The sequence below is a fragment of the Lissotriton helveticus genome, chromosome 1_1 (genome assembly GCF_964261635.1).
Source record: "Lissotriton helveticus chromosome 1_1, aLisHel1.1, whole genome shotgun sequence".
Lineage (NCBI taxonomy): Eukaryota > Metazoa > Chordata > Amphibia > Caudata > Salamandridae > Lissotriton > Lissotriton helveticus.
In genome coordinates this window covers 234474797-234500791 of record NC_136057.1, presented here as the reverse complement: position 1 = coordinate 234500791, position 25995 = coordinate 234474797, and positions in this window count along the sequence as shown.

Genomic DNA, 25995 nt, shown 5'->3' with positions numbered 1-25995 from the left:
AAAGATCATTCTTTTAATGGTCCTGAATTAAATTATATTTCCAAGGGTGTCTCTTCAAGTTGTAACTTGTATAATACGCTTGGAAGACGCAGACAAATGCCTAAGAAATTCAGAGACTATGTCATGTACTGATACAATTTACTTATTTATTTGTCTTATATTTCTCTTCTTGTTTGTAAGTTTTACTTTTGTTTTATTATGGATAGGGGATGTGTTAAGATTACTGTCACTTTAATAGAACATAGAGTACACTACATCACAGGATGAATGATAACATTCCAGTCTGCTGAGAATCAGTTGCTGTGCTCTTGCTGTTGATGGTTGTACTAATAAACCTTCTCTTCAACTTCTACTTGAATTGAGTACTTTTATCAGTTTTCCAATACACGATATGTTGCTTATATATATATATATATATATACACACAAATAATAACAAATGAGAAAAAACACACATGCTAACATAATGTTACCATATAGTGTAATTTCTTTTCATTGTGGCGCTCTAAACATCTTGAATACTATATTCTTCCCGTATGTGGCGTGCCATTGAATCTGCATGCAGGAGAAATAGCCCTCGAAGACCCGGTGTGGCTCAAGAGAGCAGTTGTACTTTAGAGAAAAACGATACGGCGGCTGCGATCAATGCAGCACGCTGGAGGAGAGAAGCAGGAAGGAGCCCACAGAAGAAGTAAGTCACATTCTGTTGCGGTGAAGAGGTAAATCTGTGTGCTCCTTTAACACAAATAATGCTTTGCTAGTGCAGAAACTGCAGAATAATCTGTTCCATGTTTTTGGTTTTTATTACAGTCCGTTAGTAAAACCCTTCTTTTCTATCCTGCTTGATAGCCCTGAAGCCCTGGTTCTGCACTGCCTGGGTTGCAAATGACACTTGTAATAACACTTTTAATGATTCATGATTTGCTGTGCATTACATTATAAATACGTACATCAAGCATGTGGAAATACATCTGGTGACACCCTCATATCACATTACACCCTTAGTAGGTCTATAACATTGTCAGGCTACCACCACATCAATAAAAGCAGCCACATGTTAAGTTACACCAATGCAACACCACTGAAATCAATGATAACAGTACCAATATGCAACACATGTTATGACTTAGCATTGAAGTCAATGAGAGTAGTACCAACAGCCAATAACATTTATTAGACTATAAAAACTTGCATTTGTCAACCGTTGCCTTTGTCAATAAAGCATTGTCGTGAAAAGAATGGCTCAGTGTCTTTCCAATAATGCAGTTTTAGTGCCAACCGCTACCCACACTCCAGAGCCAAAGAACAGAAACTCTAGCTTCAGAAGTTCTATAAAATGAAGGCAGACCTCTTTCGGGGTAAGGGATTCAGTCCTCTGAGAGAGGAAGATTGAGCTTTTATAAATACAGTGCTTAGGGGCTGCTCTGCTCCCTGCAGTCTCTAAAACTGTTGCTGGTACTTTGCACCTTATTGGGGCATCACAACACATACATGCATCTGCAAATTTTAAGTGTGTGCTGGGGCGTATGGGTCAAACCTTTGTTCCACAACATGCATACAGTTTTATTATTTTTCACATTGAGGCCTAGTGGCACAGTTCTAATAGTTTTGCATAGGTCCCCCAGGGCACCTAGGTGCTAGCAGGGTCATTAGGAACTGTGGCAAGAGGCCCAAGCTGCCCTTGACCTCTGCCAGCTGCCTGTGCGGGAGTCACCATCCTCTGCGCTGCTACCAGTGCTGTTTCCAGTGGGTGATAGCAGAAGTCACTGTTCCTCACGCACGCACTGACCTATGACTGGAGGCACAGAGTCGGGTGTGCCAATCCCCCCAGGCTTGGGCATGCGGGCCACTTGAGATCACCACAAGCCCTCTTCACTCTGTTCCTCTTCTGTCCAAGGGGGTTGGGAACCACCAAAACATGCTGAATTGTGGTGGGTCCCAGGCATGGGGTCCCAAAGGACATAAGAGATCTCAGGGTGCGGGCCCTATGCACTCCCCCTCACCATGGTGAGAAGTAAAAACAGACATTGCATTGGCAACCTTTGGGGTCTTAGCCCACCCTAAGGGAATTTGATACAAGACACCAAGGGGACAAATTCTTCATTCCTTGCTTATCTCTCTTGGGTACCATGCTGATTTCTCTAGCCGAGACAGGCCAAGTTGCACAGCTTTAGAGTTGCTTTTCTCATGATGGTCAGTTTTGCCCACCAGGACCACATGTCCAGGCCTCCTGGCAATGAGAGTAGGTTATATTGCATGAAGACAGGTTTTCTGGCTACCTGAGTCAGACCTGCCCTCTGTCTGACTCCTGATGCTCCTTTCCTGCGTGTGAAGCATCTTGTTACGCCCCTTCACAACCATGGAGCAAAACATCCTCCCTCCCTCAGTCACAATATTCAACTGCCCGGTGCATACTTTCAGGGCAGCTGTGTGTTAGCAGAGTCAAGGGATAGTCCACAAAAGTCTTAAGGGAACCATCCAGGATCCCCACAAAGGTTTATTCCCCCAACTGTTTCTCAGGGGTCATAAGGGGGCAAGTGCCTCTGATACTGGAGATACCAATACTAGTCCTAGGGGTCAGCTGGAGTCAAAGTCCAAACTCCATCCTTACAGCAGCATCAGATGACTTTTTCCAGTGGTCATTCTCTCATTATCACCCCTCAACCTCGATCCCAACCCTCCTGCACAGAATCCTGGGACCTTCCAATATGGCCACTTCAAGTTGTCTGTGGAAAAAACTTTCATGAGAGCTTCAACTGCTCCCCAACCTCACACAGTGGCCTGAACCCTTCCTAGCAAAACATCAAAGGGAGTCACACCTGTCTTTGACTCCAGATATATGGCCCTCCTCCTTTGTCTTGGTGGGCCTGACCTGTCCTAGCCAAGGGCAGTGTGGCAAGCTATTTAATAGATGTAGATTTCCTCCAACACCCTTCCTTTCCCAGTAACTGGGTCAGGCACAGTTAATTGTTTTAATGTGTGAAGAGGCCTTTCATTCCCCAGCTTGAGAGCAGAGTAACTAATGTAGCCTACCATAAAGTGGGAGGTAAAGGCCTGGAATCTAATTATGAGCTGAGGCAGGGAAATACTAGAAATCCTTAAGTGCCATAAAGAGTGTAGGTATGATTCCATTTACTGTAAATCTAGATTCAGGATGCATGTTTGCCGCTAGATTGACACCTCTATGGATCCTGCAGGTCTAATTTGGGTGAAAGTGCTTTTAAGTGCAGATTTTGCCTATAATACAGTTTAAGTGCCACCTACTTTCAATGAGCGCCACACAGTTGCACTATGAATGCCCATTCACATTATAAGGCCTACTTCATGTCAAAGCTCCCTAAGGGAACCGACTCAACCCCAAGAACCAAGCCGGACACATTCAAACATAAGCAGGCCTGACCTTCTGGTTCGTCCAGTTGAAATGCACCAGAGGCCCAACTTCCAGTGTTTGACCAGGAGCTCCTTGGAAACAGGGGAGGCTCCTCCGCAATGGCAGAGGAGCATTGTCCAACTGCTTGGCTCAGAGCCAGCAAATGAAAATTAAAGCCACTGCCAGGGAAGCCTTAGCATGACGGCAAACCCTCATCGAATCTAGACAGGTGAAGAACATTGAGGAAACCCGGCAGAAAATACTCCAGAAAAGTTTCTAAGCCCAGAGGTAAAATTTTGACCAAGGCCTATCGCAAGGGGTATCCAGGCAGGGCTCCATCGCGGTTAGCCTGAAAATTTACCTCTGTCCCTGTCAAGCGTGACCAGATGTCCCAAGGTGGTGCTACTGGTTTCTAAGTGCGATAAAGAGCTAACTCTTTAAAAATTCATAGCTCTAGTTCCCCGCATTGGATTTCTATTGTTTTGGTGTAATTTTACATACTTCTTCATTTTATATATAGGTGTGGAAATTATATTGTGTGTTGTGTCTTAAATATTTTCTGAATTGGGGTTTATAAATGCCTTGCATACCTGTCTCCTAAATTAAGCCTGCCTGCTTGCAGCCAAGCTACCCTGGGTAGAGCATAGGAATAATTTATTGACACCTGTACTGAGCCCTAGACTGTGTGTAGCCTTATTGCCAGTGGTAGGTACACATTTACCATTACTAATAACCCACTTTTCAACAGCTAATAATCTGGCCTTCCCTTTTATGATTAATAATAGAAATCACAGCACAGAGTTAACTAACACACCTGAGTCCTCTCAGTCCCTTGGGATTCATATTCAAGGGACTTTTGGGGAAGCATAAATATGGCAAGTTTCAGAAGCAAACATTGCCAGGCGTTTTCCGATTGCGTGCAAAGAAGCTGGCTGAGAAGGTATTGTAGAGGTATAGTATGTGAATGCATATTGCGGATTATAGATAGGCATAGCAAATGCAGTTAGATTTACAAAAATCTGCTGAGTTTGAAATGGTAGCCTTTTTTATAAACTTAAAATGTAATGCATCTGGATATTTTTTTTAGAATTATATTTACTTAACACATGTTTCTATAATCCTTTTTTGTAAAAAAAGCTTTTCAGGGACATGAATTTACCATGGGACATACATGTATTAGTAAAACACTTGGCACTAATCTTTGTCATTGAAGAAAGAAAATGTGACCGTAAAATAATCCCTAATTTGCATTAAAAATAGCAATTGTATTATGGTCTATTAATGTAACACTGCAGGTGGAAAGTCGAACAAAAACGTTTCAAAATGAACAGTTTTAGACCCTTGGCCCATGCATTGTTTTTAATGAAAATTCTTACTTTATCTCACATTTCTGTTTTAGGCGTAGCTAATATTTATTTCAAAAATGTATTTTTGTTATTTCAATGATGATAAGTAACACAGTGAGCTAATGCAATAATATAGAAAATAATATTTGAGTGAGAAATATGAATGTATGCGATTAACTGAATACATCTATAAAATATTTTCAAAGACACATTCATTCCATTAAATAGTACTCCTAACTAAAATGTACTTCAAACCAGATTAAGAAAATGCCCAAGGATTATTGGCATATTGCCTTCATCAAGGTCGCTGCTCATACTTCCGCATTTATCAAGTCGTTATCGGCATTCTGCGTCCATTATCGAAAATTGCAGAGGAAAATGTGTTGTCAAATTTTCCAAAGTACAAGTGCACGTGCAATGTTAAAAGAGTAAATAAACCCCACAAAAACTGTGATGGCTGTAGCACCGTTTCACACACGTCCATAGGCTTCCTCAAAGTCAAATTGTGTCTAGAAAGCCATGAAGATCATAGGAATTCTTCGACATTGTCAATCAATGTTTTGCCCCGGTTGTTTTGGCTGGTAGTGGATTTAATGTAGGTTATTTGCCCCTTTAAACCTGAGTTTCAAAGATGTCAGCAGTTGGTAAATGTGGTGCACAAACACCAATGTGACTTCACTGGCCCAGCCCAATAATGCTTTTAAATCATTTTCAATGTTGATCATGTTTTCTTCAGTCCACCATGGGTTTGTTTATTCTGAAGATCTTCGACCCCAGTCTACTGTAAGTGAAGGTGCCATTTTCGTAGATTGATTTCAAATTTTGAACAATTTTTATTGGCAGCTAAACGTTAATAAAAGTCCTATACGTTGCCTTATATAGGTATGGTGTCAGAGTAATCCTCCAGCCAGAAGACTATCCTCCAAAAAGAGCCATGATGTTTAACCTAGAACTCAGTGGTATCAGTTACATCACCAGTCTTAATGACACTGGGGCATATTACCAACGTTAAGCGATATTTATCGCTAACGATGCTTAGCAACGAATTTTTTAACGCTAAGCATCGTCAGAAATTATCGCAGATAAACCTTGCTATTATCAAGGTGTATCGCAAATGCGATAAAAAACGGCCGCAATGCATGTATATCGCTGAAAAGTCAGCGATATTCATGCATTACCGAGCTAATGCTCTTAGCCATGTTATCCACCTCCCATTGGATAACATGGCTAAGAACTGCTCAGGGCAGGTGTTAGTTTTTGGAGATATTCGCGCTTAGCGCGAATATCTCCAAAAGTTGGTAATAGGAGATAGCGATGTTAGCGACTGTTTCCAGTCGCTAACATCTTGGCACGCCCACTTTGCATGTCATTAGTGATAAATATCACTGACATGCAAAGTGGGGCCCAAGATGGTCGCTATCTCCTACTAGCTGTCGCTAACTGGTGTTAGCGACAGCTAGGTAATAGGGAGATAATTTTATCTCCGCTTTCTTGGCTTTTAAAGCCAAAAAAGCGGAGATAAACCCCCTTGATAATATGCCCCAGTGTTCTCACTTGTCGAAGTTTCAAAACTGACTGAGGCTTGAGTATAGGTCAATTGCTAACCATCTCTTAAAGTGAAAAATGTGAGACTTTATCGCCACAGAGCACAAATGCATTGGGGTCCTTGCTCTTAAAGCATTAATGCAGCCCATGGCATATAAAGTAGGTTCAGTTATAATGCATGATATAACTTCTATATTAAAGCATATATAAAATAAGAGTCTGCTTGGAGAGGAGTGGCAGTCAGCTTTGAAACACTAGATGGTGGTATATACCCACTTCACCTTGTCGGTGCACTGCCAGAACGTGCACCCCCAAATGTGTAACTTGGAAACAGTTTGACATCAAGGGGCCGGGAGTTAGCATTCCTGCTCATAGCACTTTTTACTATTTCAAAGGTATAGGAGTATATTTACGTTAAATGTGGAAAAAAATTCAAATTGACCTGTATATCCCCGCCCATCTGCTATTCTGTGGTCTGCACCTTTTCTCTGCTTTTCTGCTTTGAATCCCAAGTTGTAGAGCTAACACATACCGGTTGGGTTAGGGGTGGAGCTGGCAGTGACCAGATTCCAGAATTACCTCGGGGCATTTGTCTAGAAAAGCCACATTTGTAAGTAGTGCGTATGCACGAAGCTTCAAGAGAGAGCAACCCTGACATATATAAAGCAGCGCCGGAATATAATGAGGATGTAATAAAGGGACAGAAAAATAGGGCACAGAAAAAAACTGTGCTTTGCCAGGGAGGACATTTCTGAGAGAGTGGTAATAGGCGATAATCGAGAAAGTGGAACTCGAACCAGCAAGAGATTGAACTGCAGGGTGCCACAATGAAGGTGAGAAGAAAAAAAGGAGTATCATGGATGAAGGAGTCACAGCAGCAAGTGTTCAAAAGATGGAACATAAGGCAGTGATTATGACCCGTAATGATAGATGTCGGAAGAGAAGAAGAGAAAAATAAGGGCTGAGTTAGAGAGGAAGGAAAGTGTGGTAAGTAGGAAACATCCTGTCTGAAATTGTGAGGGACAAATACAATACTATCGGGGGGTTCCCCTTCGTGATTTTACACACTCGACATGTAAGGAAAACTGTGGCGAATAGGGCTGCTGTATAGGGGAAACTGAGCGAGAATTTGAAGGGCCTTTGTAGAAGCACTGTTGGTTCACCACCAAGGAATGGCACAGATGGCAAAGGGTGCATTTAAAAACACAATGGGCCGCTAACATTAGAGAACATGGCTCATGATTGGGAACATAACGACAGGAAGGTTTTTATTGGCTTAAATATGTAGAAATGTGTGCTTTTAAAAGCGCATTGAGGACCGGGGGCCTCATTTATGAAAAGTGACGCATCGCTGCGTGAAAACAGCGATGCGTCACTTTTCATTGCGCCCTCCTTGCGACACCAATGATGCGTCATATTTACAGTATGACGCATCATAGCGCAAGGAGTTACAGATACGTCAGTATTTCTGACGTATCTGTAGGCGCAAAAGTGACGCATTGCTGGAGTTTGTCACAAAAGTGACGCAACTCCAGCAATGCGCCCTTTCACATGGGGCAAGCCCCATGTGAAACGGCCCGCGTCAGTCTTACGGCTGCTGTGAGGCAGGCGTAAGATATTGACGCATTTGTGTCCTAGAAGTGGCGCAGTGAAATCTCATAAATTTCACTGCGTCACTTCTATGACCCTTTCTTGCGTCAGAACGCCCCCCCTGCATACATTATACCTGGCGCAGGTATAATGTAGCGCAGGGGTTTACAAAGTGACGCATCTCCATAGATGCGTTACTTTGTAAATATGGTGCAACAAAGCATATTTTTTACGCTGCTGGTGCATCACAAAAAGTGACGCACCGGCGGCGTAAAAGTGACGCGCGGCTTCATAAATGAGGCCCCTTGTGCCTAGAGATCGCCCTGGTTGTGTATTAAATTCCAAACAACAAAAAAAGAGAGAGGTCTGAACTGGTCAAGCCCACGGCTACCAGAAACGTGGAGCAAACAGATAAGCGAGATATTATTGATCACAGTCACTCTAGTTGAGTGGGATCATAGTCACTCTATTTGAGTAGGAAAGCCCTCACACACCGACCTAGTCAGTGTCATGCTTCATCATCGGGCCCCACCGAAGAGACAGAGTGTCTCTTCGGTGTGCTGCGACGCCAGAAAGACTGCGGAGCTGGTTGTGTGGGGAGGATGTGTTGTGAAGATTATCAAATTAAAAGTGACTAACAGGGTATCAAAAAAACTTTAATAAGTGATCCCTAAGACGGTGTATTAAATTCACCTAAAACGTTACATTTAAAAGCACATTGCAGAGGAAAGAATCTCCAATATTCTGCAGGTATCTTCATACAATGTTAAAAGTGGCTCAAAATAGTCCAATTCATTTCCTAGAGAAGCCATAGATGAATGGTGAAATATAATGCACACTGGGGGCCAGATACATTAGAGCAGGCCCCAAAGTCATCCATTAAGGGTGGTATTTGAAACTTTGTGGAAAACAATGCTTGTGAAAATAATGACGATCGGATCCTTGTCAGAATTAGTGCTGTGGAGAGGATCACCTTAGCTTGACATGCAAACTTTGCAATTGGTCGACACCCCTGGACAATGTACGTGAAAACACGTGCAAGGGGCAGACTGAGGTCCTGACTACCTCTACCATATCCCAAACCTGCCCCATGAGTGCAAGTCTCACAAAGACCCTGAGAATGAATGTCACTTCCCTCAGCATGTGCACAATATTCACGTGCCTGGCACACTGGTTCCACTAGTCCCCTCTATCGTGATAGCACCAACATCCTGCGTGATACATAGCAATAGCATGGTAAACACATCACTCACATAGACAGCTGTACATGTAATAACTTGAGTATTCTCATACTTCTTATTGCAGTACATTATGTTGGATGATGTTCACTGGAGTTGAATAATATATTCTTGACAGGCTCATTGTTGTCCTCTGGGCAATGGTGCATTTTTTTGTCTGATCTTTCTCATAACCCCACAGCTCTCTCATGCCGCTGAAGCCCATTTTTTGAATTTATAGTGGAACTTCAACTAGTACTCAATGGTAATTTTTATGTGATAGTGCTGTAAAACTCATTGCTATTAACTACCTCATTGTTACCCAGTTTACTGTCCACAGAAGTATGAATGTCATTGGTGGTTGCAGTGGGATTTAAACATTGGAGATGCGGATCTCTCCAGCAGGTACACAAAGTCTAAGAGATAACTATGAGGCTTACAGCTTTGAGGTTTTCTGAATGTACACCCATTAAACTTAAGACATAAGTACTAAGGGGCAGATTTATGTTGGGAATGCGCCACGTTTGCGTCACGCAACTGCAGCGTGAATCTGGCGCATACCTACGACCCATTTACAACGTGACGCATCTAGGCAGATGCGTCACGTTGTAAAGCCCTGCACCACTTGTGGACGTTCCGGCGCAGGGTGGGCGTTCCGGGGCAGGTGTGCCTCGCAAAAGTGGCTGAGTGAAATCTATAAGATTTCACTCAGTCACTTTCAGGCCAATGCTGCGTCAAAACCCTGTGCCTGCTTGAAGCAGGCGTAGGTCTTGACGCAGCATTGTAAAGATGGGGCACCCCCGAGCCTTGCTGGAGCCGCGACGCGCTTGCGACACAACTCCAGCAATGCACCACCTTTACGGCACAGATGCGTCATGCATCTGTGCCGTTTTTGCACCGTGGTGCGCCGCATTGTAAATGCGGCGCACCATGGGTGGCAGAGCAGCGGCGCAAAATAACTGGCGCATCCCTGGGGATGCGCCAGTTATCATAAATCTGCCCCTAATTACTCTGCAGTCCTGTGTATGAAGGCACTTGGATTTTGCATGGATCAAACTTTGGTACAAAAAACTATTTCCTCGAATTTCTTTGAAAGTTCCAGAATCTGTGCGAGCCGTCAAAAACCATGCCACCGAGTCTTCCCATAGCTCTACTGATAGAAATTCTGCGACACTTGCATGACTCACCTAAAAATGATGAGTTTGAAAATGAATTAAAAAATATTTTACAAAAAAGCAGATTTTTTGTGATGTAGTCATATGCCGTTCTTGGGATAAGGATAAACCAGAATCCAGGAAAATCTACCAACCCTAGATAGGCCATGAGCCAGGATCCCAAATTGTATCCATTGGTACCACTCAGGTTGACGGGTTCTAACATGTTTTTTTCTACAAGGTATGGATGCTTAGAGATGGAATATATGTAAAGCAAGATATCACTCTTTGCCACGTGTCTGATAATATTGGATTAGCCACCACAGCTGAAAAAATATAATGGTTTACATATTTTTGATAAATAACATACAAATTCATCATCATATGTGTGAAATAAATTTAATTCCACCAGATTGATTACATTCAATATAAGTTAAAAAATAATTATGATTATTATTTGTAATAAAAACAATATAGTCCTTAAAATAATTCCAACTGGTAGTAGAATGACCCTCAAGGTTTGATTAGAGGGGGCCCCACACTGCTTACTCTACCCCAAGGCAGCGCTTCTGCCCACCATGTTTGTACTGATTATCACCACCACCGGGACGGGGGGTACGTCTTAGGTGGGTGGGGGGGATGAGGGTTGTTTGGAGGGTAGGTCCTCGCTTTAAGTCCTTCCTCATGGGTTTGTTACTTCGAAACTCAGCATCATATGCCTGCTAGGGTTTTTTGGTATGCCCTAGGGATATGCAAATCTGAGACCTGTATTGCTGGAAGTTTTTGCAAACCTGGGGATTGCGTGCCCTACTGTAGGTATACTGACATTGTGACTTTTTCTTGATGCTTAATAAAAACAATTTTTGAGAAAAAAAAATAATAACAATGAAACTTGATTGTATTCCTGAGATATAGATTATATGCATAATTTTCACTTACAATTTCAAATAAATAGTTGTTACATCTTACATAGGCAATGTATGCCGTGAGTGAACATAAACACAATTTTATCATTCACATTCATCGTCATCATGTTCTTCTGCTGAATAGATGTCAGAATTTTCAGCGTCTGTTTAATTTTCACAGGTGGGAAGTCTGCACGTCGATTAATTTGAGGTTATTTAGACAGCAGACACAAATGTTGGCAGTTTGCAGTTCCTAATGCAGGTGCAAGCTAGTGGATCTAACACTGTCTGAGGTGCTGGCTGCCCCTCCATCCAGTCCACTACCAGTTGCTCTGCTTCCTCGTGTTTTTCCAACTTCTACCCTCTCATAATTGGACTAGGTGTCTCTGAATCATTTAGAAGAAATCTCTTGCTTATAGCAGCTTGATAATTTGCATGTTCAACAAATTTCTTTGGACAGTCCCTGCAGGGATGACTGTCTATCTCACCCTGCTTGGTGCAGAATAGGTGATATCTCAAGTCATTCACATGATGAACCTAAGATGATGCATTTAGCAAGCACTAGAATTCCTCCAAATTGGCCATTACTTCTTCAGAGTGATCCCATTCGAGCTGCAAAAAATTATCCTGTGTACATCTGTAGCAAGGCTGGATTTTGAATACACTTACTATTCCTTTTCCTGCAAATGCGCTTACTGTGTCACATCCGGTAAATCATAGCATCTATGTTTGCTTGTCAAACATTTTCACCAAGAGTTGAAGCTATTTTCCAATGTCAAGGACTCACATGCGTATTTTAGAACCATGTTTCAGAAACAATTTAGCCATGATTCTGTCATGGAATCCCAAACACATATTAAACACATCAGTGTCATCTGAGTTTATGATTACTGCCTCACAACCCTCATTAGCAGCGTGTGCAGCATGCAGCATCAAACAACCATCTGTTTCTTTGTGTGTACTGTTGAAATCTAGCACTTTGTGGCTCCCTTCAGATGTGATTTGTTGTCATTTATCTTCGCTGTTTCAGAACAGTATTTTATTCTCAAGTTTTACAAAATACTCTGGTTTCCTCCTTTTGTAAACACAAAATGTGATGAGAGTTATTTTATTTCTTAAATGGCTTAGGAATTTCCTCCACTGTCTGAGAATCTGGGATGGTGAGATGCTCAGTAGCTGGTGCCCAAAGTTCTTCCCCTATGATTGTCCTTTCAATGTTCTTGATAGATGTCTCATTGGACATATCAAACGCAACATTGATTCTTTGCCTCCTAATTCCTTACCGAAAATCCATGGGCAAGACAGACATAGCCACCTCACCAAAGTTTGATTCCTCTCCTTTTACTCTCTGAACAAGAACCATACCATCAATCAGCATGGCTGAATTTTCATGTATCTCCTCAGTAGGGGTAACGTTTTTCTGCAAGTATGTTGCTGAAACGTTATCCCGTACAGAGACAGACGTCCAACCACCTGCTGACGCTACATTATAAGTGGTTTCTTTATGCATACTGGGTCATTGGACTGATCGTCCTACAGGCCGTTTCCTGACCGACACTTCGATTATACTGATAGCCCCTGTGTGACTGTATTACACGCGGAAGCCCCCACCGATCACCCTCTTCCGCCCCTTCTGTTTGCCTTATGTCAGTCTTATCTGTATAACATTATGAGGCTTATTGGGTGTTGCATCTTCTTGACCGTTACTAAGTGAATTAATGACTTCTGACCCGAGTTCATGAAGAACCACTGTACCTATTGCATTTTTTTTTTTACCTTGTTATGGGTTCCACCATGCACACGTATATTTCATTAATGCTTAAATGATTGTGACGCGGCCGGTCCTGAGAGGTTGTAGGCGGCTTGCTGTGTTAGTTGCCTCATACTACTGTTGAATATCTGCTGATAACTCCCTCAGATTCAAAGCGCTGCCGGCCTCGAAATGGTTGTAGGCATGGAGTTGTGTAACCCACCTAATTTCCCAATAAAAAGACTTTAAAAAAAAAAGTATGTTGCTGAAACAACTTTGTTTGTGTTTTACAACAGACATCTGGAGTTGCTAAAGCCCATGGTAAAGGTCCTAAGAGATGGGAGAGTACATCAGCCATTAGAAGGTTCTGATTCTGTGCTGTCAATAGTGCTTTGTCTGCTTTTATGATGATTGTCCTGCCATTGCTGTTCACTATCTTCTTCTTGGACATGTTAGTGAAGGTTTTTATTAATTTGTTCATTTTCATTGGGCCATGAAAATTCTCGATAGGTGGATTATTCCCGTAACTCAAGTTTGAAGTCTGTACAGCACTGTTCACCTATTTCATGTGCCTTCATTATGTTGGATACTATGGGGCCGATTATGATTGCGGATAATCCGCATCCTCCGGGCCGGCGGAATCCACCGCCGGCCCGGAGGATGCGGATTATCCGCTGCGGACTGGAAAAAGACTAGATTAGACCAGATTAGGATGGCTGGGGGATCCATTTTCCGCCCGCCGCTTTTCCGCCGCGGTCGCCTTCCGACCGCGGCGGAAAAGCACTAACATGGCTGGCGGTGTCTATCAGACACCGCCAGCCATATTAGGATAGCTGCGGTCATATGCCTTTCCACGGTGGCATTTCCGCCGTAGAAAGGCATACGGTGTTGTCTTCGGGGGCCCGTTGCGGACCCCAGGGGTGAAGGGGGGGTGGGGGCTGCACATGGGGGGTTACCTATGGTACCCCCCTGCCTTTGCATGCACGAAGCGGCAGGCACCACGCGGTGCATGCAGCTTCGTGCATGCAAAGGTAAACATGCATTTTTTAACATTGCGGCGTGTGCTGCTTCAAGCAGCACCCGCCGTAATGTTAAGAATACAGGATGTGACCGCCAGGGTGGCAGTCACATCCTAATTGGCACGGAGGGACCGCCGCTGCCCATGTGGACGGTCCCTCCTCCTCTGGGGTGGCGGACGGACGCAGGTCCGTCCGCCATCCTAATAGGCCCCTATGTCTTGAGATGCCTTTTTTGCTGTGGAGAGAGTAAATAGATCTGTTGCCCAACAAATGGGTTCATCCAGGTTTGAACCAGGCTAACACCTCTCGTAGCAGTATCTTCTTTTTCAATTAGTGACTGTGTGAGTAAGATCTCATCTATTGCTACAAACCACTTCCCTTATCTGACTCAAAAAGGCGCTTCTATGTTCAGCCAGCATATAATATCTTTTCACCACGCCCGCCTTGAGGTTGAACCTTGTCGTACCACCCAGAGTCTGTGTGTCTTTGTTGATTGTTACCACTATCACTTGATCGATCAGAATTCATAGTAAACAAGCTTCTGCACTTCCTGTGGTAAATTACTTGGCGAACCTTGTTTCTTACCACATTTCTCGCAATCCCTAAAAGTGGAACGCGATTCTTTACTTCAGCTGTCTCTAATAACGTTTTCCATGGTGGGAAGTCATGCTGGCTTGTCAGTGTATCTCCATGTTGGACATTTGACCATAAATGAATTATACACTGGGGATCAGAGGGACAGGATGTGCTTGTTTCAGTCTTCTTTATGATGCTGCACGGTCATTCACCATCAGGTCTGGAAAAATGAATTAATGACAACATTTATAAATTGTACTTTGTGTACTTAATGTACTCATAATTACTATTATTATCAATTTATATAATCACATTCACTGTTATTGTAATGTTTAATAATAAAGTTCACTATAATAATAAAAATTATGAAAACTTTCCATTTACATCAATGTATCGTGGGAGTGGAGTGGTACCACACAAAAGGCAAAGAGTTATGACTTGCTATTACATATTTTCCATCTCAAGACGTCCATACCTAGCCAATAAATCTTATTAAAACCTATCACCCCAAGTGGTCCCAAACACATGGTTGGCTCAACGCCTAAGACATTCCTTAAAACTAGAGACACTTTCCTTTTTCACCCCTGCAAAACTTCAATTGTGTGTCAAAGACATGAATTTCCTCACATTTCTATAAGGTAAATTTCCAGAGTCTGAAAACAATGGCAAACGTTCTACTACATACATTTCTCCCCATAAGAACAGTACCCCGAATGTAAAAGGACAGAAAGGTCTCAAAGAGGAAAGTAAGAAAAAAAATTCAAATTTCCTTTCTGAAATGCAAGTATATCGAATGTGGCTTAGTTTCATATTTCAGCTACAGATCAGCCTTCACTTTTGGAAACCTAGACATTCCTGAGAATATTGACCTTGGAGAGCCCTGGGTGCTATTGCTTGCCCCCAATACTTTTTCTCATCCATAGTGCCATGCACATGTCACATTTTGAGAAGAAAACTGCATTTCATCTCATTTTCTGTGGGGGTGGTCTGCTGTATTTAAACTGTTAATGGTTAGCCAGCACACATGTAAACCTCAACTCAACACATTTCTACAAAGTAAAGTCACAGAAAATTCCATGAAAATCTGAATATAAAGATATTCTTAACACTAGTTTATGTTTAAAAAAAAGCTTTGCACATTTCTTTGATCATTGGCCTACCCTCTTCCTGTCTTAGGTTTTGCTTTGAACTCGTGTTTCATAAATGTTGTGGACTCTGTTTTGGGGTGCTGGTAGCAAAATGTTTGCAAGTTTCAGTTCTTCAACTTGCAAAAAGTCACAAGCAAAGGTGTGCAAAAACACTATTTCATTTGAAATATTTACTTTGCAGCTCTTTCCTAGCCATTTTACATTCTGCACCGGTTTTTATTTTGTATTTGTTCTTGACAAATTTGAGCCATTTGACAAAGTCCCTAGCTTAACGTTTTTTTAAATACATTTTTATGGTCCTGTATAATGTTATCAGCTATGTTCAAATATGTGACTTACTTAGAAATTACATTTATTCAATACTAGAGGATGCTCTTAGGTAATGTGGGGGAAATGCCATTCATAATGGCAGCAATGATATAGCTACTTGTGCAGTTAAATAGACAATTGTAATTAAATAAAACACTATAGCTCCTGTATTGTGTTCCGAAGTGTGCATGGAGTTTGGCTTTTGCAGAATGTTGACTTATGTATGTACCTGGAATATTTATTTGTTAAGTATTTATTATTTGCAAAGTTTGTGGAAATTATTAAAACAGGCCATACATCATTTTTTTCATATATAGACTTCTTCTGTGTTACAAATTTATTTCTCATTTAAATTTCTCGGTCCTTATAGTATGCTGATCTATTCTGCTTTGCTTTGTTCTCTTCTGTAAGCCCTGGTGAGGAGATTGACTAATCACCTGTCACCTGGGCCTGGAAAGTGTGCTAACAAACAGGAAAAGGTATGTTTATAAACATACTGTGACTGCCTTTAACCCCTTCGATGCTCATGACGGAACGGTTCCGTCATGAGCATCGGTTGAGCTGTGCTTATGATGGAACCGTTCCGTCATGACCATGCCCGTTTTCATTAGGGCTCAGCACCGGGGAAAATCGGGGCCGCACGGAAGAGGTTAAATGCATCTGTTTTTGCTGTACATACACATCATAACCTGTATTTTATACTGCAGACTGTCTTAAGATCGTATCGAGATCTAGTGATTTTTCAAGGGGTTAGCGTAGTTTTATACTGTGACTTTCTTGCAGCTGCAGCAACATCTGTGTTTGTTATATGTTCAGTTTGTGTATTGATTGTAAATGTCTAAAATCACACTTCTATAAGTAATAATTTCATATCTTATCTCCTTTAACTGGGGAGGCCAAAGCACTGGTTACGGCATGGACGAACTATGGAATATGCTTCCAATGTATATTAGCTCAATTGCCTTATTTAGAAAGGGTCTTAAAACATGATCATTCCAGAACTAGGGGGCTGATTCATAGAACTAACTTAAGACAAATTCCTAAACTTACTACTTTTGGTATTCACAGAAGTTAGGATTTTGTCTTAAGAAAGACTTAAGACAATCTTAAGACAGACTTAAGACAGAATCCTAACTTAAGTCTGTCTTAAGTCTGTCTTAAGACAAAATCCTAACTTCTGTGAATACCAAAAGTAGTAAGTTTAGGATTTTGTCTTAAGTTAGTTCTGTGAATCGGGCCCTAGGTTCTTGACATTTTGGGCTTACTTTAGTTCTTAGCGCCAAGACACCTCCTGGAATTTGTGAGCTCAATAAGTTACATTAACATAACATAACATTAACCTGTTTACTGTTTCTCAATGCATTTACTGCATTTATCTTGCAACGGAGATAGAATTGATAGTCATTCCTACACAATGTTTTTTTTGTCTTTCACTTACTTTTACTTGTTATACGGTGAAACTCAAAGCGGAAAAAGCCAGCTGAAGGCATGTGGAAAGAACATGGCGTTCTAACAAGACCCACCATAGCAGACTCCTCTATAGACAGGCTCTATCTAAATATCATCTCAACTTAAAAGAGGCTAGATGTAGGTTTATCATTAACCATATTGACAACGCCAGTAACTCTTCAAAAACATTGTTTGGTATAGTGCAGGATTTTGTGTCTCCTAAAGTTTCAGTCAGGCGCCTATATCAAAATTGTATGAGAACTTTTCTACATCAGTTTCTCATAACGCTGCATCCTCTACTATATCGGTGGAGCAAAATAAGATGGTAGTCTGTTCTCTAAACAGCTTTGAACTGAAATCCGGATCACCATCAGATCTTTGCCCGCCAAAAATAATCGCGCTGCTAGCCACAAGCTGTGCCCCGTTAATCCGAGATATATTTAACCAGTCGATCCACACTGGCACTATCCCAGCCACTTGGAAGGAGGCATTTGTTCGCCCAATATAAAAAAAAACATGGCTGATCCTTCAATTCTTGGTAGCTACCGTCCTATTTCTTTGCTACCACTGTTGGGCAAAATATTGGAAGGTATTATTAACCAACAATTAAGCTCCTCCTTGGAGGATAATCATTTGCTGGATCCCTCGCAGTTGAGTTTCCGGCCAGGCATTAGCACAAAGACAGCTATTCTGGCCGTGACCGACTCTCTCAGACTGACAATAGACGCAGAAGGCTCAGTAATTCTGATCCGCCCAGATCTCTCCGAGTCTTTTGACACCACCTCACATTCTAAGCTGGCGGAGAGATTTCTTGCCTGTGGCATCAATGGGGTAGCGCTCAAGTGGCTTAATCACTTTCTATCTGAGAGAACGCAAACTATCATGCTGGGTCCTTATACCTCGGCCAAAATGCATCTTGACAAGGGTGATCCGCAGGGCTCTTGCTTAAGCCCAACTCTTTTCAACTTATACATGGCTCCGTTGGCAGGGCTAGTCGAGCGGCCGGGTTTTGAGATCATCTCGTATGCTGATGATACGCAGCTTATGTTTACCATCGGACCAAACCCAGAGCTCGACAAAAAAACGTTTTGCCACTGGTTTGCTTGCCATCTCTAACTGGATGACAGTAAATTGTCTCCAGTTAAATACGGAAAAAAAGGAGGTCATGTTAATGGGTAAAGCCTCGGACATTTGGTTGGAGGACTGGTGGCCCGCTCAGTTGGGCTTGGCCCCCTCCCCTAAACAGAGTAAAAAATAGAAGGTCCCAAGTATGCATGCAGCACCTAGGTTTGCCTTTTTAACATCTGTATATACAGTTATTAGTACATCACACACTAAACGTTAGGTATCACTAGAAACAATTCATTCAATTCATTCACTCAGATATTAACAGAAGTTTCCCAAATGTTAAGGACTAATAGCCAAGTCACCATATATAAGACCGTCACAGAGTTTTGCACGATACAAATTTATTATATGCAAAGTAATAAATCAACATATTAAAAATCTCAACAAGAGTGTATATAAATCAGTATCACAGTACTGTAAATACATTTCACAAGTAAAAAATTTTAAAAAAGGGAAGAAACTTTATTGTCGACGCAGCGTTTCGGTTTTTGAGATTAAAAACACCTTCTTCAGGACAGTTTCTAAATCAATAAAAACACATAATTATTATCAGTTACAAGACAAAGTGACAGTCGAGATGGTTTATCTGTCATGGTGCTTTACATTTGTCAAAACTCTGCCTATCACACTCTCACTATCCCTCTATTTTACCACATTTCTTCATAATACGATAATTAAACACATGAATCCATTAGTTGTCTTATGCTTTTTTATACATAGTACGGCAAGTGCTCTTCAGACAGTTATTTCTTAGTATATAAGTTTTATGTTCGCTTTTTTACTAGGGCAATATTATAATTGTACAGAATAACACTAGCTGCATATTATTACAACATTTCTGTTTACTTGCTCCAGTCAAAGGCATATCTATCAGACTGCATACCTTTAGTTTAGCAGCACACTGGGGACATTTCCATTTTCCCACGTATATGTAGTTCAGGAGCTCTATTTATCAACTTTCTCAGTATGGGTATTGTTTTAGAGCTGATACCTAGACAGAAAGTTTCCCAATTACTATTATCGTCATATAGGGGTTTGTATTGTGCTGAGTCATTAGGGGAATCTTAATATATTACCTTGCTTTTCGCAGGCTGTTTCCCTTAGCTAACTACAGCGGAGCCACCGTTTTCGGTCGTGACTGCTCTTTCTTGGAGCTGAAACACACAACATTTTTTATGAACAATTGCTTTTTAATGTTCGATTTTAACAGAATGTACCCTGGCGGTCTAATGGGCATACTCACCTTATTTAATGCACAGGTGTGGATAATCCCGTATTAAGGTCTATTAAGATCCTCCTTTTTATTGGGTTACCTTCACGGGGATGCCCTCCTGGAAAGGTCTCTTCTCAATTAGGACCAATTTCTGTAAATACGATAAACCGGCTCTATTTTAATATTATAAGTCAACGGTACAATATTTCTCTAAACACGGGTCTGCTTCAAGAGATGTGGAGCTATATACGAGCTACGAGTGCGGCCACAGTTTGGTGCATAGTCATTCTAACACTCTAGTCGTTTAAAAACAGGGATAGTCTAGGTGTTTTTAGAAAATCTACTGATTGGTTTAGCTGAGTTTAGCTGCTTACAAGAAATGTGGAGCTATGTACGGGCTACGGGTGCGGCCACAGTTTGGTGCATAATCACTCTTACACTCTAGTCGTTTAAAAACAGGGATAGTCTAGATGTTTGTTAGAAAATCTACTGATGGGTTTAGCTGAGTTTGGCTACCCTACCCGAATCTCGTGGCGTGCTTACCCGGATATTTGGATACGGCCTCCCTGCTCCGACTGTAGTTAGAACCGCGGTAGACGCCACCATACGCCGACTGGAATATCGCAAAGTCTGATTGGTTGTTGAGCAGGGTCTTTAAGTATAAGACCGCAGCCAATAGGTTGAATATTGTCCTATCACGTGCGGCTATTTGTTACACGCCCATCATTGGTGTCGTTCGCTTTTTTTATTAAATTTACTCATTATTTGTTCGTTGACACGCGTTTTAAAAAAAATATATATATATATTCCACGCGTCTGACGGGGACTTAAAGGTTCCATATTTATGTATTACTCTCATTGCTGTCATTACGTAATGGTCGCTCAGTATAATATTTTACGAATGCTTACGCCTTCGCCAATGCTTATCTTCCACTTCACGTTTCGCATTTTTTAAGACATGGAAGGCAAGCCTGCATAATGATTTGCGCATGGGCTATATTAGTAACCTTACTATTGTTGTGTAGCTCAAGGATGCATTATTGTTTATCCTTCGGTGACAAGAGACTGATTCACCAGGGAAAAAAACTTATGTTTACCAATGGCAGGGTTTTTTAAAAGGATGCGTGATTACACTATAAGTTCCCAGTCTTCTCTGCTGTTCAACCCTGCTCTCACACTGTTGAAACGTGACATATAATATTGTTCACGTTTCTTTCTTTTCGTGTTCATGTCTCCTCCTCTCCTATTAATCTCTATTGTCTCTAGGCCACACCATTTTAGGTCGGCAGTAGTATGGCCAGCTTCTCTCCAATGTTCTGTCAGTGGCGCGCCTACTTTGCATGTCCTAATAGCGGATCTATGTTCATTGACTCTCAGTCTAATTTCTCTGCTCGTTTCACCTATGTATGCAAAATTACACGGGCATTTAATTAGATAAATGAGGTTCTTGGTCCTACAGTTCATGAAACTCTTTATTTTTAGTGATGTGTTGTTGTGATCAATGCTGTTACCTCTGATGATAGAATCACAATTAATACAACCACTACACGGAAAAGTCCCAGTGGGGAGTGGAGCATTGTTAATACTTTGTTGTGTGTTCTTATTCTTTTCCCTGTATGTATGTACCAAGCTGTTCCTTATGGTACGATTTCTCCTATATGATATCATGGGTTTTGGCAGTTTCTCTCTTTTCTTATTCGTTATCAGGTGCCAGTTTCTGTTGATAATATTCTTTATCTTATTACTGATAGTACTGAAGTTGGTGACGAATATTAAGGGTTGTTGTACATCTTTATTTCTATTCTTTTCCATGAACAAGTTATCTCTATTAAAATATCGAGCTCGTTTGTAAGCCTGGCGGATTAGACGTTTGGGATATCCGCGTTCTGATAGTTTATGTTTCAAGGTTTCAGCGTGTTTGTTAAAGTCTCTTATGGTAGTACAATTTCTCTTTATCCGTAAAAATTGCCCAAAAGGAATGTTGTCTTTTTGGCATGGGGGATGGTTGCTGTTATAGTGGAGCATAGTGTTCCTATCTGTTGGTTTAGAGTATAATTCCACAGTTAGTACTCCACCTATGTGCTTAATCACTATGTCTAGGAAGGCACATCTTTCTGTGTCTATCTGGGAGGTGAATTTTAAATTAACATCTCCTAGCGCCACTCAAACTTTGGCCAACAAAGAGGGAGGGGGCGAGGACGGGGCAACTACAATCCCCAACCCCAGTTCCCTCAACGTCCTCGGACACGCAGCCAAAAGAACTGGGAATAATGAACAAAGCGCCCATCATCAACCTCTCCAAACGAACATTGACACAAACAGAGACTCAATTATTAGAGAAAGGCCTGGGTTTTGCCTACTGTTCTGTGGAAAAGTAAATTTTGCCATGTTCTGTGTCCCTACGTGTCCCCCATCTTATGTTATGTGTGCATGATTAATATGCATATGTATCCCCCATGTTCGATTAAAGACGCAATTACAGTTGTGTCCATCTCTAGTATGCTAGTTTCCAGTTCTCGTGAAAGCTACGAGTATTAGGCCTATGTAAAGTTACGTTGCCACGTTTCTCAGTGTGCACGTTATTTCATTGAAAAGTCCCCGTTTCTAGGCCTCAAAAGGGCCCGGACACCAGATTCAGCTCCTGTCTCCTGAACCCTCGCTGAGGAGCGATACAGCCCCCACCTGTATCCTCGACCCTTCACTTACTTCCTGCCTCGCAGTGCCCGGCTCGGCCTGGCTCTGCCTACGAGTCTGCCAAGAGTATGTTATGATTCTAGTTATCAGTCCAGCCCTCCTTCTCTGCATTCCTAAGCTACTGAATCGCATCAATAGTTTCCGTCATTGTCTAGCCTTTACGTCTCCATGTAGGAGAAATACTGTATTAATGGTCATTTAATATTCCTCAACACGCACTACATGTAGAATAATGCATGCTCCAGTCTTAGAGTCTGTTAGCCTCTCCCCTCCTGACTCTTAGTTTATATCAACATGTCCTCTAAACATTAGATACTAGATAGGGTTTAGGTACATGTCGCCCTGACTCTCCAGACTTCAGTCTCTGCTCCTAGCGCAGAAGTCATAGCCCCCAGCTTCTCCTAGTAACACGTCATTGTCAGTTTGCGCGCACCATTAGGTTAGAGGTCCCGGCTCCTTAGGTAGCCCCCTCCATGTTTCCGCCCCATTTATGACATAATCTGTTACGTTTACATCACATGTCCATGTATACGCCTCCTGTTACACCCACTTTCACCCTTATCTTTCGCGACTGCTATTGACCACACCCACTGCTCCGCCTACTGTATTCACTGTAATGCAACTGTTTTAGTATATAGGCTTGTGTACCGTTATTAAATGTGACGCCGATTCCTCTTCCCTGGCGCGCTCATTCCCTGTCCCCCCTGCAGGGCCCTGCCATCCTGTTCCCGTGCAGGTTGTCCTGTTCCTGTCCTTTATGCTGTATTAAACCTGCAAACTCCTACTACCTCGAATCTTGACTCTTATTTATTGAGCTATCTGTTATTACTATGTCCAGTCAAACCTAGATCCGGTATTATTTATTTATATACCACATAATGGCGCCCGAATAGGGACTTGCCCTTTCCCCACGCGCCGGTGAAGCCACGCCGGCCCCCTGACCCTCTGCAGCCGTGACGGAACCATACCGTGCACCGGCAGATATTTCTGCTTCAAGTATCCCTCAGGCCCACGGAGGAGACGGAGGTTGCGGTCCAGCATCCAGACGAGGCGGTGGAGGAACGCGGCGAGTCCCGACCAGAGCCCAAGCCGAGAGTCCAAGGTCCGAGGTATCCGGAGGCCCACCCGTAACAGAAGTCCGAAGTCCGTCCGTCCGGCGTCAAAGCAGTCCAGTCCAGTCCGAGGCCTTCCGTTCTTGCTGCCCGGTGAGTACCGTTGCTGGGGTAGTATCTAGACAGGGTCAATCTAATTGACTCTGGTCCGTGGGTTTTGGTGGTACACAGATCCCAAAACGAAGTGTCCACTTCGGTGGATGCGGGTCCTGACGTGTCTCTTTATGAGACCGGTAAGTTTCGTACTGTTTCAGCAGTGCATCTAGTTTCTGTTCTAGTCAGTTCTGTTCTCGAGAAATTCATGTATTCTGTTTTCAGTATTCCAGGTAGTATTCTGTTCGAACTGTTATTTCAAATGTCATTCATGTATTTTAATGTCGTGGTATGAAAGTGGTGTAATTATCGTGTTCATTGTGTATTGTATTGTGTCTAGATTACAGTTCCGTCATGCCGTTGTTCTCCAAACTACGTCAGTTGAAAACTAGAAAAGGTCTGTTAGAAGCAGCAGTTCCTGTCCCGCCTAGGGACAGTCCAGGTCATTTTATGTATCAGAAGCATGGCATAAGTGCCATATTATATCTAGATTTATGGGTGGAGTACACCAAAGAGTTAGAAGAAAAGTATAGATGGCCCGTATCGGGTACATGGGATGCCGAGTGCATCATGCGAGTAGAAGAAGCATTATGGAAAAAGAAAGCCAGACAGTCACAGAAAGATGCCATCGAGTTATGGCGCAAAGAATCTCATAAAAGAACCGAAAAAGAAATCAGAAAGTCAGAACTAAGTAGAGAATCCTTAGAACGAGCTCAAGAAAGGGAACTAATCGAGATAGGTGAACGAGTCAAAACCGAACAGTCAGACAGACAGAGGCATGCCCTCATTAAGGGTATGTATCCTCTTCTTGCCGAGGGCTTGCCAACAGCGACCCCGGAGGCATCCAGTAATTTTCCGCCACCATTAGTTCCGATCAAGCTACGTCACAAACCGACCGCAGCTGATATTTTTATTTCGTCCTATTTGGACGACACAGTCCCAGAATATACAAATCCTGTTCCGCCAGCTCCTGTAAATAATGTAAATCCTGCTCCTCCAGTCACCGGAGTACCTGCTACGGTACCCCCGGTCCAGCCCGTAGTACAACTTCCCGCCATATCAGTCACTCTGCCAGCACGAAGAGTATCAGTCGACGATTCTAGTTTAGGGGCCGCAGGAGGAGGTCCTCCTGGTACCCCGCCGCCACACCAACGTGTAACGTTAGTCGAGTTACATGAACGTGCGTTACAGCGTACGCCCAAATATAAGTCCGTTGCAGAAATCCGACGAGCCCTTACTGAATGCCGCTATGATCCAGTTGCAGGTGATGATAGTACAGTTATATATTCCATCCGTGTAAGACGGGTGACCGGGTATTTGGACACCCTACCGAATATGAAAGAAGATCTAGACAGAATATATCGTTTCATCCGTACAGGGGATGATCCAGAAAGTATTGGCGAAGCCATGTCTCAAAGGAAAGCTGAGATCCAGCTCATGTTATTAAAGTTTCTGATTAATTGTTTAATAAGAGAACAAGATTCTCCGACTAAAGATCCGGCCGAAATGAGAATCCTGACAAGGTGGAGTGATAATATAGCCGAGGGTAAGCACAGAACCATCAGTAGTATAGAGAGTATGTACAAGAGAATTCGTAAGGAAATAATAAGGTTACACGAACAACGTAAAGCAGCACAAGGAAGCGAGAAAGAGAATGACTCTTCTACTGAAGAGGTAGACGACGAGAATACCGCCAGAATAGCGTATGTAGGTAGAACTAGACTTTCCGACCGACATTTACGTCTAGACTACAAGAAAACTGTTCCTCATCCAGCACCAGAGCAAGGTTCTCTAGAACAAGTATTTCAAGTTACCGATCATATTCTGAAATCACGAATCGGTTACAGTGAGTTAAGTACTATGCATGAACAAGAACTAGCCCGATCAGCAGTCCGATGGATTACTGATTCTACCACTTTTCCAGATGAAATAGTGGCACAAATGTTTCTGAAACTGCCCCCAGCCGAGCAACGACTGGTGGGTATGTATATGATCCAGCACCTCATTACTCTGTATGAGGGTCAACACTCTGATCCAGGTCCGTTACACGATGTCCTGAACGAGTTACTCCAGTATAGATGGAAAGGTTTAGGTACCGATTTAATTAGTGTTATTCTAGAACAGCGCCACAAATATAGAACGTTTTTGAACCCGCATTTTGTTCATGTCTCACCCCCAGAAAGTAAACCCTCTTACATAGACAGACAGAATCCGTTACGAGAAGTACACCCAGTCAGGACAGCAGATGGTGAAATGCAACGAGTATTTGTTTACACCCCGATTACAAAGATGGAACTCTTAGAGATGAAGAAATTAATTCCCTGTCATGACAAAGATCCAGCAGGGTTCCACCGAGAATTAAAAGACATGCTCCGTAT